This window comes from Myiozetetes cayanensis, unplaced genomic scaffold (genome assembly GCF_022539395.1).
Source record: "Myiozetetes cayanensis isolate MyiCay16 unplaced genomic scaffold, myiCay2020 scf18, whole genome shotgun sequence".
Classification (NCBI taxonomy): domain Eukaryota; kingdom Metazoa; phylum Chordata; class Aves; order Passeriformes; family Tyrannidae; genus Myiozetetes; species Myiozetetes cayanensis.
In genome coordinates, this window is record NW_026087389.1 from 2117132 (window position 1) to 2131239 (window position 14108).

General features: G+C 43.1%; 1 protein-coding gene across 2 annotated transcripts in view; it reads right to left on the minus strand.

Moving 5' to 3' along the window:
- The window catches only part of LOC126638932 (contactin-4), a 269307-nt gene that overhangs the window by 232583 nt on the left and 22616 nt on the right, over nucleotides 1-14108 (minus strand). For both annotated transcript variants that reach the window (XM_050313252.1, XM_050313250.1), the window contains exon 2: nucleotides 1184-1228. The gene's annotated coding sequence lies outside the window, so the exon portion shown is untranslated. The remainder of the gene's footprint in view (nucleotides 1-1183; nucleotides 1229-14108) is intronic.

Consider the following 14108-nt stretch of genomic DNA (forward strand, 5'->3'; position numbering starts at 1 on the left):
TAACTCTTCAGAAGTACTTTTCATCAGCAGATTGAAAACACTTTCCAAATGAAACGGGGATCAGCATCTCCTTTTTACCGTGGGGAACCTGAAAATGAGATTGCACCTGAGAAAGGGCTCTGAGGCTAATTTAGGAGTACTGTCCAAAGGGATGAGGAGTCCATTATTCAAAGTTATCTTTTATATTAAGAAATAAGCTTTTCCTTTCAGACCACTAGAAAGTGATGTATCACAAGATTTATCATACTGTCTTGGAGAACCTCACACCAAGAGAGCACTGCACATTCCAAAGGGCCCAGGCTGAATAAGAATATTTACTTCATCTCCATAGCTTCAGTTTTCATTGGGAACACCACCCAGGACCAAGCAGAAATTTCTGAATTAAGAAATTAAGTATTTTCATCAGAAGCCCCCTGCAACCTTCTCTGAACAGATACAAAAAGAACACCTAAAGCTAAGAAGAAAGACAACATTTATTTCTTCAAATACTTAATTGTAAGCTCTGAAGACGTTTTGTTCTCCTTTGGAAATCACATTATATAATTCCTACTTAAAAGCATGTTGAGAAAAAGCCCTTTGAGATAATTTCAGGTTGTACAGTACAAAACCCACCTCTCCACTAACAGTACTGGTTCCCTTTGACATTCAAACTGAGATGCCATTAAGAAAATTTGAGTTTCACAAACACCACAGGTTTGTTTGGCTAATTCAGCTACAGGGTCAATCATTCAATGATTAATTAAACACCAATTCTGAAAAGCTCCTCAAAAGACAAAATAAGAACCTAACCAGAAAAAAACCCACCAAAACACTATTGATAACAAGATATCAATATCCTTTTGTACAGGTTCCCTTCTTTAAATTATGTGCATGCTTTTAAACAGTGGCTCACTTACAAAAATACTTAAGCTGAAGACAAGTTGTTCTGTGTTTTCCATAAACCTTTCCAAGTAAAACTGCATAAATGCAACATAAACACCCCAGGAACTTAAAGGCAGACATATATTCTTTTAAAAAGGGAAACTGAAATCCACTGTCAGGGCACTGAGAAACTCTGGGGCAGTTCTTCAGTCCAAGGCACAAACAATGCAAAGAAGATTCTGATATTTCAATGCAATGATGGCAAGAATAAAGAGCAATTAGCATCATTAACACATCAAAATTAGTATTAAAGAGTCATTACCTTCTCCAGTGCATGATATGTAGACTTCAGTCAAATTTCCAATACCTGAAAGTACAATTCATAAGGAAAGTCAATTATACTGATATTTTAATACATTAAACTCATTCTTGTTAAAGTTGATTTATTTTACAGTGAAAGGCTGTCATGGATTATTTTTATCCACCTGGATTTGCTGGAGGGAAGAGCTCCCTTTCAGATCAAGGGACCTGGAGGGGAACAGGTGGGATCCAGCACCAGATCCGAGTCTGGGAAAGCTCTTCCATGGAGGAACAGGCTTCCAGGCAGGCAGAGCCAGATGGAGCCCCACCGAAGTGAGCACAGCGCTGGGTAGAGCGGGTAAATATTTGACATTCCGAGCTACACTAATTAGACATCAAGAAGAAACGAAAGGTTTTGTACCAATCAAAATATTACTCTATTTACTCTAACTGTTCAACTCATCACTTCAGTCAGAGAAAGTTTTGGAGAACAACTTGCACAAGTCAAGAAATGCTCCAACACCAACATTGCTGTGTATTTTTAGACACCGACAAACCCATCCCTTGGTGCTGGAAACAAAGGGAAAAAACCTGCAGTTTTTTACTCTGAAAACTCTGATCTTCTCAGCACTTGCCATCCCTAAAGTATCCCTGAACTTATGTGGGCACATGGGGCCAAGAGCCAAAGCAGAAGAGGTTTCTTACAGAACACCTGCCACCCAACCTTCAGAGCTGCATTTGCTTTGGGTTTTTGTTTTTGAAATCCCTGTCAGCCTTGTGTGCATAACTGAGCTAGAATGGCTTTTTTTGGCACTTATGTGGGAGACTCTGGATCAAATCTTCATTTTTCTCTTCCCCCACAGCCCCAGCAAATGCAATTACTACTAAGCTCATTATTGCTTTGTTCTGATGGAGCTGCTCCTGTTGGGTGGATATTCACCCAAGCAGAAATCTCATCTCCCATATGCCCATCGAGTACTTTGGATACTTAATTTTGGGCTAACAGGTGACTGGTTAAAAAAATCCTCTTCATTATGACTTCAGTCTACTTAACAGATCAAGCCAGCAGCACAGACCTACTCAACTCCCTCAGAAATTGCAGATTCCAACCACAGAAACACTTTTATGGACAATTTCTTAGCACACTCTGCTTTTTTGCAGAGATATTGGCTTAGACCAGGGAACAGGCAAATTCGGAATGTGCTGCTTCCAGCACAGTGTTTGATCCCATAGGAACTGCCAGAGGCTGAACATTGCTCTTCATAAAACCTGGAGATGTGGTGCTCAGGGGCATGGTTGGGTGTGGGCCTGGCAGTGCTGGGTTAATGGTTGCACTCAGTTTTTGAGGCTTTTTGTTTGAGATGGTGACTAAAATAATTGTACATTATCCTCACAGGCAGCATTGAACACCGACTTCCAGGCTGGAAAACCTCAAGCATTTAAATTGCACTACCCCCAAACATCATCAGTGCCCAAGGAATTTTACTAAATAACAAAAAAAACCCCTCCTATACTGCAGGGTTTGGTCACAGCTTCCATTGGATTCTGGAACACATCTTCATCCCAAGGGAAAAACAACCTGGAGCAGGTACTGAGGGACACACACTGTGCTCTCTCCCTTAAGTGACACCACACAAGACAGAGCACTAAAAACTGAGTTTAGCAGGTTCAGTATTTTCTGCATCCCTTGTCAACAGAAGGCTTTGAAAAAAAAAACCTTCAGAACACAGACAGGAAGTTTTCTCCAAAGCAAAAGGCAACAACAGGCCTTTAATGCAGCTCCCCAGTCACCACTGCAGTCATTCTTGAAGCTGTAACTTCCAAAAACCCTAAAAAGAAACTCAGTTTTGTGCAATCCTCTTTTCATGTAAAGGAATAGCACACATTCCTCAAGGAAAAAAATATCACTTAAGGATAGAAAATAAAAATAGAGAGGCAACACTTCGTTTCACTGTGTATTTGCACAAAAAAAAAAATCCACTTTTGTGTGTGTGTGTGTGTGGAGGCAGTTCTTTGGGAGCTGGCACCAGGGAGCACTGAGGAGAGCCTGGAGAAGTGCTGATCTCTCATCTGTTGCCAGTAGAAATCCATACATTACTCTGCAAGTTCATATTGACACAAACTAATGCAGACTGAGCTGAAAGAAGTTATCCCACTGAAACCCGAGGTGCATTTCCCACCTGCAAGTTTATTAGCATAATATGCAAATCCTGACATTCCTAATGCATCTTTCCTCAGAGCACTTGGAGGGAAGACTGCAGAGTAAGGTGATGGTATCTCTCTGTGGGAGGAAATCAAGCCTGGTCCACAAAAAGGACATTACTGATGAACCAGGTCCTGAGTCCCCAACCAAAATTCTCCCTTGGTCACTTCAAACATGAAAATAATCAGCAAATGAGTTGCTGTATCTTTTTACCGTCCCTGGCTCCATTCTGGGTTTAGGTTTATGGAACCAGCCTACTCTGGCACTGGTTTTTATTGCCTGCCAAACCACAGACTTGTCCTGTCTTCCAAATTCACTGTTTTTAAAAAAGATTAAATAAGAAACTATGAGAGTTTGCACCTCTCTGCTTCCTTCCAGTCTCAAATCAGGCACTCCAAAAGCCCTCAGCTTGTAGGCTTGTCTTTATCTCAAACCCCCCCATCTGCTGTTTAGGAGTTTTTCCTGCTTCTGTTTCCAGTATGACCTTGATATCCCTCCAACCTTCCCTTTTTTACAAACACAATATTCTTCACTTAACAAGCTAAAGAAACAAGAGACCCACACTCCTGTAGATTGTCAGTAAGTCCATAACAAGTGTATCTGAACCTGCTCTTGCTTATTTTCCTTCCCAGAAGTCCCAGCAACCCTCAGCAGGAAAGAAGTTGTTCCTGCTCCTGGAGGACATTCCACACCCACTCAACTCTGCTGCCTCCTCATAAGCAAAGCCAGAGGATGCTGACTCTGAGATACCACCCAGATCTACCCCCTGGATCAGCATCATCTCCCAGCTGCAGCCCTCCCTCAGCAGCACTTGCATCCCTGGCTTGCCTCCTGCTCATGAATTCCGACGCCGTTCGTGAAACAATGGATTGATTGTGGGAGCTCGACGGAAGAGACAGAATTTTCTGAAGCTGAAATATAAATCCCAGACTCAGAAGCATTTCCTGAGCATTTAAACACTGTTTAGTGAGTCAGCCAAAAGCATTTCGTAAGTGCCATCCGTCTCGTGGAAGCAAAACTCAGCCTAATCCCCCAGCACAGCTCTCCCAGGGAATGATGGGTTTAAATTCCTGTCAAAATAGAGATCTCACGTGATATATTGGAACAAAAAAAAAAAAAAAAAAAGAAAAATGAATATTTCAAGCTGGTATTTGGTCTCATCAAGTGGGGATGAGCATTCCACATTTATATTGGAGTGTTAGGCTTTACGGTGCCACTTGCTGGATGTCATTTGCTTCACGAGTGAAAAGAACATTGACCTGCATGGCTGCATATTGAGAATAAATCTACAGACATCAGAATTCTTTGGAGAGAGCGTCAAAGAAATCTCCCCAGGGATTCACCAGCTGGTTCATAAACCAAACTGGTAAACTGCAGAACCCTTAAAATTGCCTTTATTACTTAAAAATGAGCTTCCCTGCCCCATCAAAGCAGGCTCAGGAAAACTCACTGACTGTGCACAAAGACTGATGGAAAGATGTTTTCCTATGGAATTCAGGTGAAAAGTCCACATCCCAGGAAAAGCCCAGAGTAAGTACAGCAGGCTGCCCTGGCAGAAGATGATGTGTTCATCACCTTTCTACTGCAAATGCAAAGTAATGAAACACATTAAATTGGCTCTCATTGTCTGCGAGCGATGCCTCTGTCTCTCCAAAGTGCTGATTAAGAGATCCTGTCCTCATTTGCATACAGCACATCAACTTCCCAAAGGTTATTGTAACTCAACTTGTCAGGCTTTGATGACACAGAGGAAAAATTCTCCTCTCATACAGTCAGGTTTTTTTGCTCGTGCTTCTTTTCCACTACCAAGATGTAAAAACATCATCTTATTTTCCAAGAGGCGGGAGGGGATGGGTTGTACAAGGTAACAACCACATTTTAGTCACCATCACCGTAAGCTGAAGGTTTATAATCTTAATTTTTCATGAAGTGTCAAGAGCCCATGCAGTATTTCTAATGCTGTACAAGACCCAGTTTAACTCCTCCTCCTCAAGGAGGTGAGGTTGCCTGAGCTCTCCAAACCATCCCCAGCCCATGACTCTTCTGAGAAGAGCCACCACAGCTTCACAAAAACAGATGGGATCTCCTAACCTTTCTGTATTTCTGCACTTTAAAGCCAAAGCCTGTCTCAGCTGAAGGACACGGTGCAAAGGATGTTGCCCAATGTCACATCTGAGGGATTCTGTGCATGAAAGCACAAGCAGAACTCACCCAGTTGTACCTCCCAGACAAGGGAGAGCACCATTAGTTCCCCTTCATTTCTTGTTCCTATCACTGCCACATATTAAATGTTTTCTTCCTGGCACTGAAGTGCCAGAAGGAAAAAATTATAAGTGATCAGAAATCTCTCTAATCACTTCCAGCCAATTACAAAACACCAAACAAGAAAGGTGGGTGATAAAACCCAAATTGGCTATTGAGTAATTAATGTCTACACAACACATAATAATTAGCAACCCTGACAGTTCATTTTGCATGTTTTACCATCCAGTTTTTATTTGAGGTGACAACTTAGTGCTTATTTGCAAGCTAAGGTATGTATTGACATGGTCCCCCGACTGCTGCAAATGAGGGCCTTTAAATATTTGCTGCTAATAAAACATTTTAAACTTTTAGTAAAATTATCTGCCAGCACTAAGCAGCGAGGTTTTTATGACCTTCTGTGTTGAGGAATCGTGTTCTGCAGTGAGATAAAATGGATGCACGCCCACAGCCTCTCCTTGCTGGAGCTACAGCTCCATCACCATTAAATTGTTTGTTTTGCTTCTTCTTAATTTGTTCCTTGTCCTTGCAAACCCGAAGACATTTCAGATCGCCCACATACTCCCTCAATACCATGTTCTCCCAAAAAAAAACCAAAAAACAAAGTCTTTTGCTTTCCAAGTTGGTTTCTTTTAAGAATTGCTAAGAAGTTGCACAAGTAGGTCACTCTGAGCAGAGTTACGTGGAGTCTGCAGAGGGGTTTGAAGCTTAACATGTCCACATCAGCCACTAAACAGACACCTCCTGGTGCTTACCCCCACTCTTTCAGGTGAAAAAGCAGCAGTATGAATAAGATATTTCAACTTTTCATTGCTCTGTTCCACCAACCTGGATCAAAGTGGGACGAACAAAGCACGACGACGACACCACGAGAATCAAAGCTCCTAAAACTGGACTAGAGAGTCCCACTGGATTTGCAGTTCCCACCAACAACATGACCTGGGGGGTGTCTGGGGTGGGAGGCACCAGGCCAGGTGACCCTGCTCATCTCAAGAGTGTCTCTACAGAACAAGTAGCATTTTTCTTTTTAAATCTGATTATTTTTTTTTAACTCATTGCTCTCCAAAGTCTCGGGGAATGAACAGGTGGACCTAAAGTTTCAGTGGCCTGTGCCCTGTTGTATTCCCATTTATTAATGCTCTGAAAATCATCACAGGCACATTAACACCCTGCTCCTGCTGTCTCACCAAGAGCCCAGGGGGAAGCCAGGAGAGAAGGTGTCCCACGGGAAAAGCAGGAAATACCCAAGGAAACACCTCCACTTCCACAGGCCTTGAGGGGAAAAAAACTCTTGTTTTTAAAAATGCTGCACTGTAGCTAAACAGAACTGTTACATAATCAATCTTTAAGACAATCAATTTAGCAAAGTCCTGGATGCCACCAGGGAAAGCTGGAAGCAATACCCAAAAAAGCCACCTTGACCTTAACAACCAGCCAGAAAAGGTGCTTATACACAGTATTTTGAGAACAGCAAAGTGATACACGAACTGCCAAGAGTTTGCAGTCTTAAAATCCAGCAGAAAACTACCAAAAAATGTGGGGTTTTTACCTTATTCAGCTGCTCTAAGCAGTGCACAGCAAGGAAAGTGTGTAATAAAATTCATATTACAGGTGGCAACAGCAAAAGCCTCACAAGAACTTCCCAAGTGCAGAAGAACCATTAGTGACAGGTACAATAAACCTCCCCTCCTGGGAAGAGCAATCAGGATTCCTTGTTGCCAGGAATTCCATCACTAATCAGCAATCCATGTGATGAAATTATCCCTCAGTCAGAGACTTCTTCCAGAGGATTCATAAACCACCCAAAAATACCGAAGAACTGGCAACAAAACACAACCCTTTCTAAGGTAAGTTCTTTCTAAATTATAGTTTATACATGAAACCAATTGATGCATTCAAACATCTCAGTATTTAGCAGCAACAGGCAGCAACCAAAAGGTGAGTGCAAGCCAAAAACCTCAGAGGAGGAAAAAAACTGAGAAAGGCTGATGGAAATAATGGAGAAAAAACTTCCTATCTGAAATAAACCCAAGGAGAACGGGCCATGAAGGTGGCAGAGATGGACTGTCCCCCATCTGGGACAGTGTAAACAGTTCAAAAATCCAGAAAATCCATTCATTTAGTCTAGTGCCATAAGCCAAAAAAAACCCCAGGTATAAAAATAGACAAGGCTGGCCAAGAAGATTAAATACTTTCAAAATAGTTATTAAAATGAAGAGGTTTTAGTGAAGGCCACATATATTTATCACCCACAGCCAGCACACTCTAAATATTAAGTGTCAAATCAGAATGCACAGAGGCAAATTGCTTCCTTCAGATTTCTACTAATTTAGCTAATATTCCTTTCCTAAATTTCACCAGAAACACTGACAGACCACAAGTATTTCTTTTCATCCAGCAGGCACACTCTTTCTCTTCCCCTTTGACTTCCCACTACTGCATCAACACTGCAAAAGATCTAGGGAATATTTTCTCAATTTCTTCTCTCTGAGTCACCAGATTATGACTAAGAAAAAAAAAAAACCTAAAGAAAATCAGTTGTAATGTAATCTATCCACATTCAGAAGCACAGCAAGCTATTAGGCTGCATCCCAGTGATACCAAGCCCTTTTCATACCAACAGTAGAACAAGCTTAGCTACCCAGCCTTGACATCTGTCAAAACAGAACAGGTCTCAAGTAGTAATTTATATGGGAGCTTTTCCCCCCTCCTCCTCTCCCTCCAGGAGTTCAATTATTGCAGTAGCATCATGAATAAGCAGGATTATTTTCAGGGAAAATTAGAGAAAAAGAAATATAATAAGCGTAGGATTTGCCAAAATCTTTTTTTTTTTTTTTTTAAATATATGTATAAATTACTCTCCCTCCCTTCATTGTATTCCACTGCTGCAGACAGACCAACAATTTCCCTTTATTTTAGATTCACATTGGCCATGATGACACAGATAATGTGTGTTCTAAGCAGGCCAGGTTTGGTACCATCAGCCAAGAACAGCATCACCTGGGGCAGGTGGAAAAGGCTGAAAACCAGGATAAAAGACTCAGCCAACCACACCATGTCCTCATGCACAACCTCCAAGAGCAAACCTGATCACAGCCACACAGGGAATGGTTTGGGTTGGAAGGCATCTTAAATATCATCCAGTTCCAAACCCCCTGCAGTGGACAGGAACACATCCCTAAATCCCATTTTGATCCCACTGATATCCAGAGGGTCCAAGGAATTACCTCACAGAGCTGGTGACACCAGCAGAGCATCTGGCAACTCAAAAAAAGGAAACAAACAAACAAATTTAAAAAAAAAAAAAAAAAGAAAGGAATTTTGATTCAGCCAAACTTCAAAAAAACCCCCTTATGTTTTAGGGGGAAAAATTTGTTACTACAGAATAGGAATCAGTATTGGCCCCTCAACAGATGAGTGAAAGCAACACTGGAGCCTGGCTGGTGTTCACATCAGTCCACCCCTGGCCAAGACACAGATGGATGAGCAGAGCTTGGGAGAGACAAAACCCAGAGGCTTCTGGTAGTTATTTTGTAAACCTGCACACTTATTTTCCATTTCACAGAATAGCCTGAGCTGGAAGGGACCCACATGGATCATCCAAGGACGACTCAAGGATTATTTAATTCAATATGCAGCCCAAACCTTTGACATGGCAGTGCCTTTTCCCAGCCTGCACCTGCACCCAGAGCAGCAGCACTGACACCACCCCAGGAGCAACCTGGCCAGCTCCAGGCAGCGCTTTCTTGGGAAGCCTGAGCAGCCTGGAGCAGGATTTGATCCCCTTCCAGCACCACCTCCAGGGCAAAATAGCCAGTTGGTTCATTACAGTGTTCCACCAAACACTCATTATTAGCAAAACAGATTTGTTGTGGCTGCCATGCCATGACTGCTGATGGAAAAACACGGCTTTGAAAGCAAAAGCAGACTCCCAAATTTCCCATAACACGGAAAAATCTGAATATTAACATCTTCGAGAAGATGCTCATAGGATCTAATGTTCAAGGTGCACACAGAATGTATAAAATTACCACTGTAGACACTTAATATGTTGCTTCATAAAAACAATGAGGGCTCTAAGACAGTATAAATATTTTTTCCATTTCACAAGAAAGTATAAATATGTTGTGGCTATCTTTATATCCCACATGAAACACTCCAAGACATTCAGCTCTATATCAAGACAAGCACTCAAACACTTGAAACTTTCAGAAATCCAAGTGGTTTTTTCCCCTGCACTACAGTTTTCTTTTATATAATTTATTTAACTAAAGCCTGGGGTCAAGTGCAGCTTAGAGGTAAAAGCAGCAAGTCACAAAACAGTTTTGCTACATCTACATAAATCAGACTCTGGCTTTTGGGCTGAAGTCTCTGTTATTGCTGCAACAAAGCTGGCCAGAAAGAGTTCAAGAGAAATAAAAACCACGAAACTCCACATTTTACTGCTAATGTCTTAAGGAGAATTAAATGTTTACAGAATTTTTGATTTATACATGTATATTTTTTTCCTGAAAAATATAAGTTATCATTTTCCTTTTTAAAAAAATGCAAGTGAAAAAGTTAAAGTGTTTGGGAAGTAAACCCCAGGGTTTTGGTTTTTCTGGTCAGTTCTATTAAAAATGCGCTTAATTTCAAATTCACATCAGTGTCAAATCAATCCCATCTCTCACTTTTAATTCTACTTGAATCTCCTGGTCAAAGGGGACATGGAACATCAGGGATCCTGCTCCCATCCAGCTGGAGTCAAGTGCAGCAGATTCCTTTCCCCTCCTGCTCCTCTCGAAAGAGTTAAGTCCAATATCTCCATCTTCAAAGTCATTATCCTATCAATATGCTGAATTATTTAGTAGGCAGCTGTTTGACTTGACATTTTTACACAGGTCATAAACTCCCTAACACACAGAACCCTCTGCCTGAGCCAGGATTTCCATGGGATAAGGCTGCTCAGGGATTAAGCCACACACAGGCTGCTTGCAGTTATATCCCACAAACCTGAGTTTCACCTGCCTTTGAGGGTATTTTATACATATTTTGATGATCAAACCCGATTTTCTTCCCCCCAAAAAACCCACACTGCTATTTACACATCTGTAGACAAACACTGATGAATTCACCACTCATTGATTTTATCGTCTCTGTACAACAGGAAGGATATTATTTAAACACAAAGGTTAAATTGCTTAGGATTTGCATTAGGCCACCTCAAAAGTAGGAATGAGGGGTGTCAGGGGGTTCTTCTGGAAAAAAAAAAAAAAAAAATCCTGGCTGATCATCCCCAGAGCTTTGAGCAGTGGATCAAACCAGAAGGGAACCGGCCAAGGTCCTAAAAGAAGTTGCTATTTAAGAAAGATAAACTGTTCCTTTTTCCTTTCAGCATTCTTTTCACATGCTTACTAAAATGCATGGAACTATAAACATATAAATATACATAAATACACGTAATAGAACAGAAAGAATTGACAGAACAAGAGCAGGGAGAGCCAGGAACAACCCAGCACAGAAACCACCAAGGCAAAAGCTGCAGTGAAGAGCCCTGTAAAGCTGTGTTGCATGGAGTAAATCCTCTTTACACGTGGCTACTACAGCCCAACAATGGCAAATACTCCCACCATTGTGGCTTTGAGCAGGAGTTCACTAAAATACCCTGTGAGGTTCTGAGCAGCTTTAAAACCCAGCTGCCCACTGCGTGGTGTGTGTGCTTTGCAACACGACGGTGCAAAGAAATCCCAAGTACGATGATAAATTTGACCCCAAAACGGTTCTGAATACAAATTAATCCTTATTTGCGTCCAGGAAAAAGCCAGTAGGTATTAGAGACCACCTTTCTGAGGTCTAGAGCACACAAGAATGTTTCACAGGAGTCTCATTAGCTCCAAGGCTTCTCTGACTCACATAGTGGTAACTACTACTACCTACACACCTGGAGACCTCCCAGCACCTCGTGTCTGTTAATCCTTGTCTTCACATCAGCCCCCCAGCACTTGTATCAGGGCTTATGTTTGTGATAAATGGAGGAAAAGGGCTCATTTGCAGGGCACTGAGCACAGGTCAGTAATTAACTCCAGGTACACACTCACATCATCAGGAAACTGAGGATTATCCACATAATAACATTAGTTTTACCAAGGGACCTGCACAGGAGATATCAGGGTAAGGAAAATGAAGTTCTGGGAAACAGAGCTCCCAGAAGCACAAATAAACACAGAACCAGAGCAGAACAATTTACCCAGTCCTGTGCCTAACCCTCAGAAAGACAGAACCGCCTTGAAGTTCAATTCTTACTCCACCACATCCCACAACTCCCAAGAGCCTTCTGACAGCCCAAGCCTTCCCTGAGCAGGACCCACAGCATCCCCCCAAGAGCCCCCCACAAACTCACCAGGGCTGGGGAGAGGTCCCTTCTGCTCTCCTGCAGGGCAGAACCAGCAGAGCCTGGTGGTCTCCTCCACCCAGCCCCTCTAATGAGCTCCTGCAATCCTCGTCTCCTCCCACCCCACTCCGGGTGTGTCTGCCCACCCAACTGTGCCCAGCTGGGACAGGAACACACATTATTCCTTCACAGCACCTGTGTGAAAACGCTGGGATGGGGAAATGCTAAATGAGGAAGAAAACTGAGTGGAAACGTGGCTTTGATGCCTCCTGATCACTCAGGCAGGACAGGAGAGGGACCTCCTCGGTCCCAGCAGATGGATTATCACCATGGCATAACATTCCCAGACAATATGAACCTGACAGTGGCGTGGCTGGGAGATATTCTGCTGAACCCAGAAGCAGCAGTGAGAAGTGAAAAGATGCTCTCCCTTGAGCAGAGATAAAATCCTTCACTAAGCCCAGGGGCCTCACCAGCTAAAGCAAAGAGAAACCCTTCATTACCCAGGCACCGGCAGCTCCGGCCCAGGAGGAGCCAGGGACTATCCCAGGAGATAACACCGCCCTTGGTGCTACCCAGAGCTCTTTCATGAATCCCAAATATTCTCCCAGATCTTCAGATGAGAGGAACACAAATGCTAATGCAGTGGCCTTGAGCGAGGGGCAGCTCCTCGCTCCATCTCCTCCCTTCCCAGCACACAGATCCCAGCTCAGCTCACGCTTCCCCAGAGCCCCTACAGACCCTGCACCACGGCAGGGGAGGATAAAAGCTCCCTAACTCCAGCTCCCAGATCCTCTGTTATGCTAATGCTCCAAAAACACTGTATTTCCTTTCAAAGGACAAGTGCTGGAGGATGAAGGATGGGAGAGACACGGGCTGTGACTGTGAGGCCTGGCATCGCAGCGGCTCGGAGAGGGGTGATGGAAGGGCTGAGGAGAGCGGCAAGGGGAATAAAATCATCAGTGCTAGGACTGGACATGAAAGCCACCATTGCCCTTGATGGCACTCATAAAGTACACCCTTAGTAGGGATTACTGTAATAGGGTAATATTTCGTGTTAGAGCTGCTACACGGAGAGCGTTCATCCATGCCCAGCGCCAGGGTCACCGCCTGCCGCTCCCTCGCTGGGATTTACACCCACACACCCAGCCCTCGCTCCTGGTACAGACTCTCTTTGGTGTGAGGAGTCGGGGAAAATATTTTAAAATGGCAAATGAACATTTGGGCCAAAACCCAAATGCAGCACCACGCGCCTGATCTTGCAAACCAAACCAAACCAAACCAAACCAAACCAAACCAAACCAAACCAAACCAAACCAAACCAAACCAAACCAACGGAGTCCCAGCTTAGTCTAGACAACCAATTCTGGCCAGATAAACCGTTGGACACACCAAGAAAAATGTCGAAAGGTTCGCTCCCAACTGCAGTTATTTTAACTCCATACAAATACATCCCCTTCCTTACCGGATATAAATAACTCCCCGCAATTACGGGCTAATTACTCACAACTAAATCGCAGCGTAAACACAGAACCCGCACAAAGATAATCAGATAGTTCCTTGTACAATGTAAATTAATTGATAACAGGAGATTTACCATTGCAAATGAGAGCGATTACACTTGGAATGCCGCGTTAGATGTTGGGTAGGACACAGAGTTGATCACTGGGGTTTTTCCCCCCCTCAGTAGGGTAAGATGATGCCTTACAGGTGGCAGTGGATGCCCCACGCTGGGTGACAAAGGTAGCCAGGAGGTGACAATTTATTGCCTCAGCACAGACCCCCTTTGCTGTTATTTCCGACATAATTATCCCACGTAATTTCCATCCCTGTCTGTTATCTGCACCGCTCTCCACGCTGCTGGCAACAGGACACTTAGTTCTGATTAGCTTTGGAGAGAGAAATTTCCACACCCTTATCTTCCCCCTGCATTTCTGATTCCCTCTCCTCTCAGCTCCATCCGGCACTCAATTTACTTTCACTTGTGTGACCGTCTCCAGCTATAAACATAAATTGTCTGCAATTTTCCGCCTTCAAAATCCCGGGATTTTTTCATTATTTCACCAACACGCAGAAGGCAAATCTACCATCTATTCATAAAACAACAGCAGT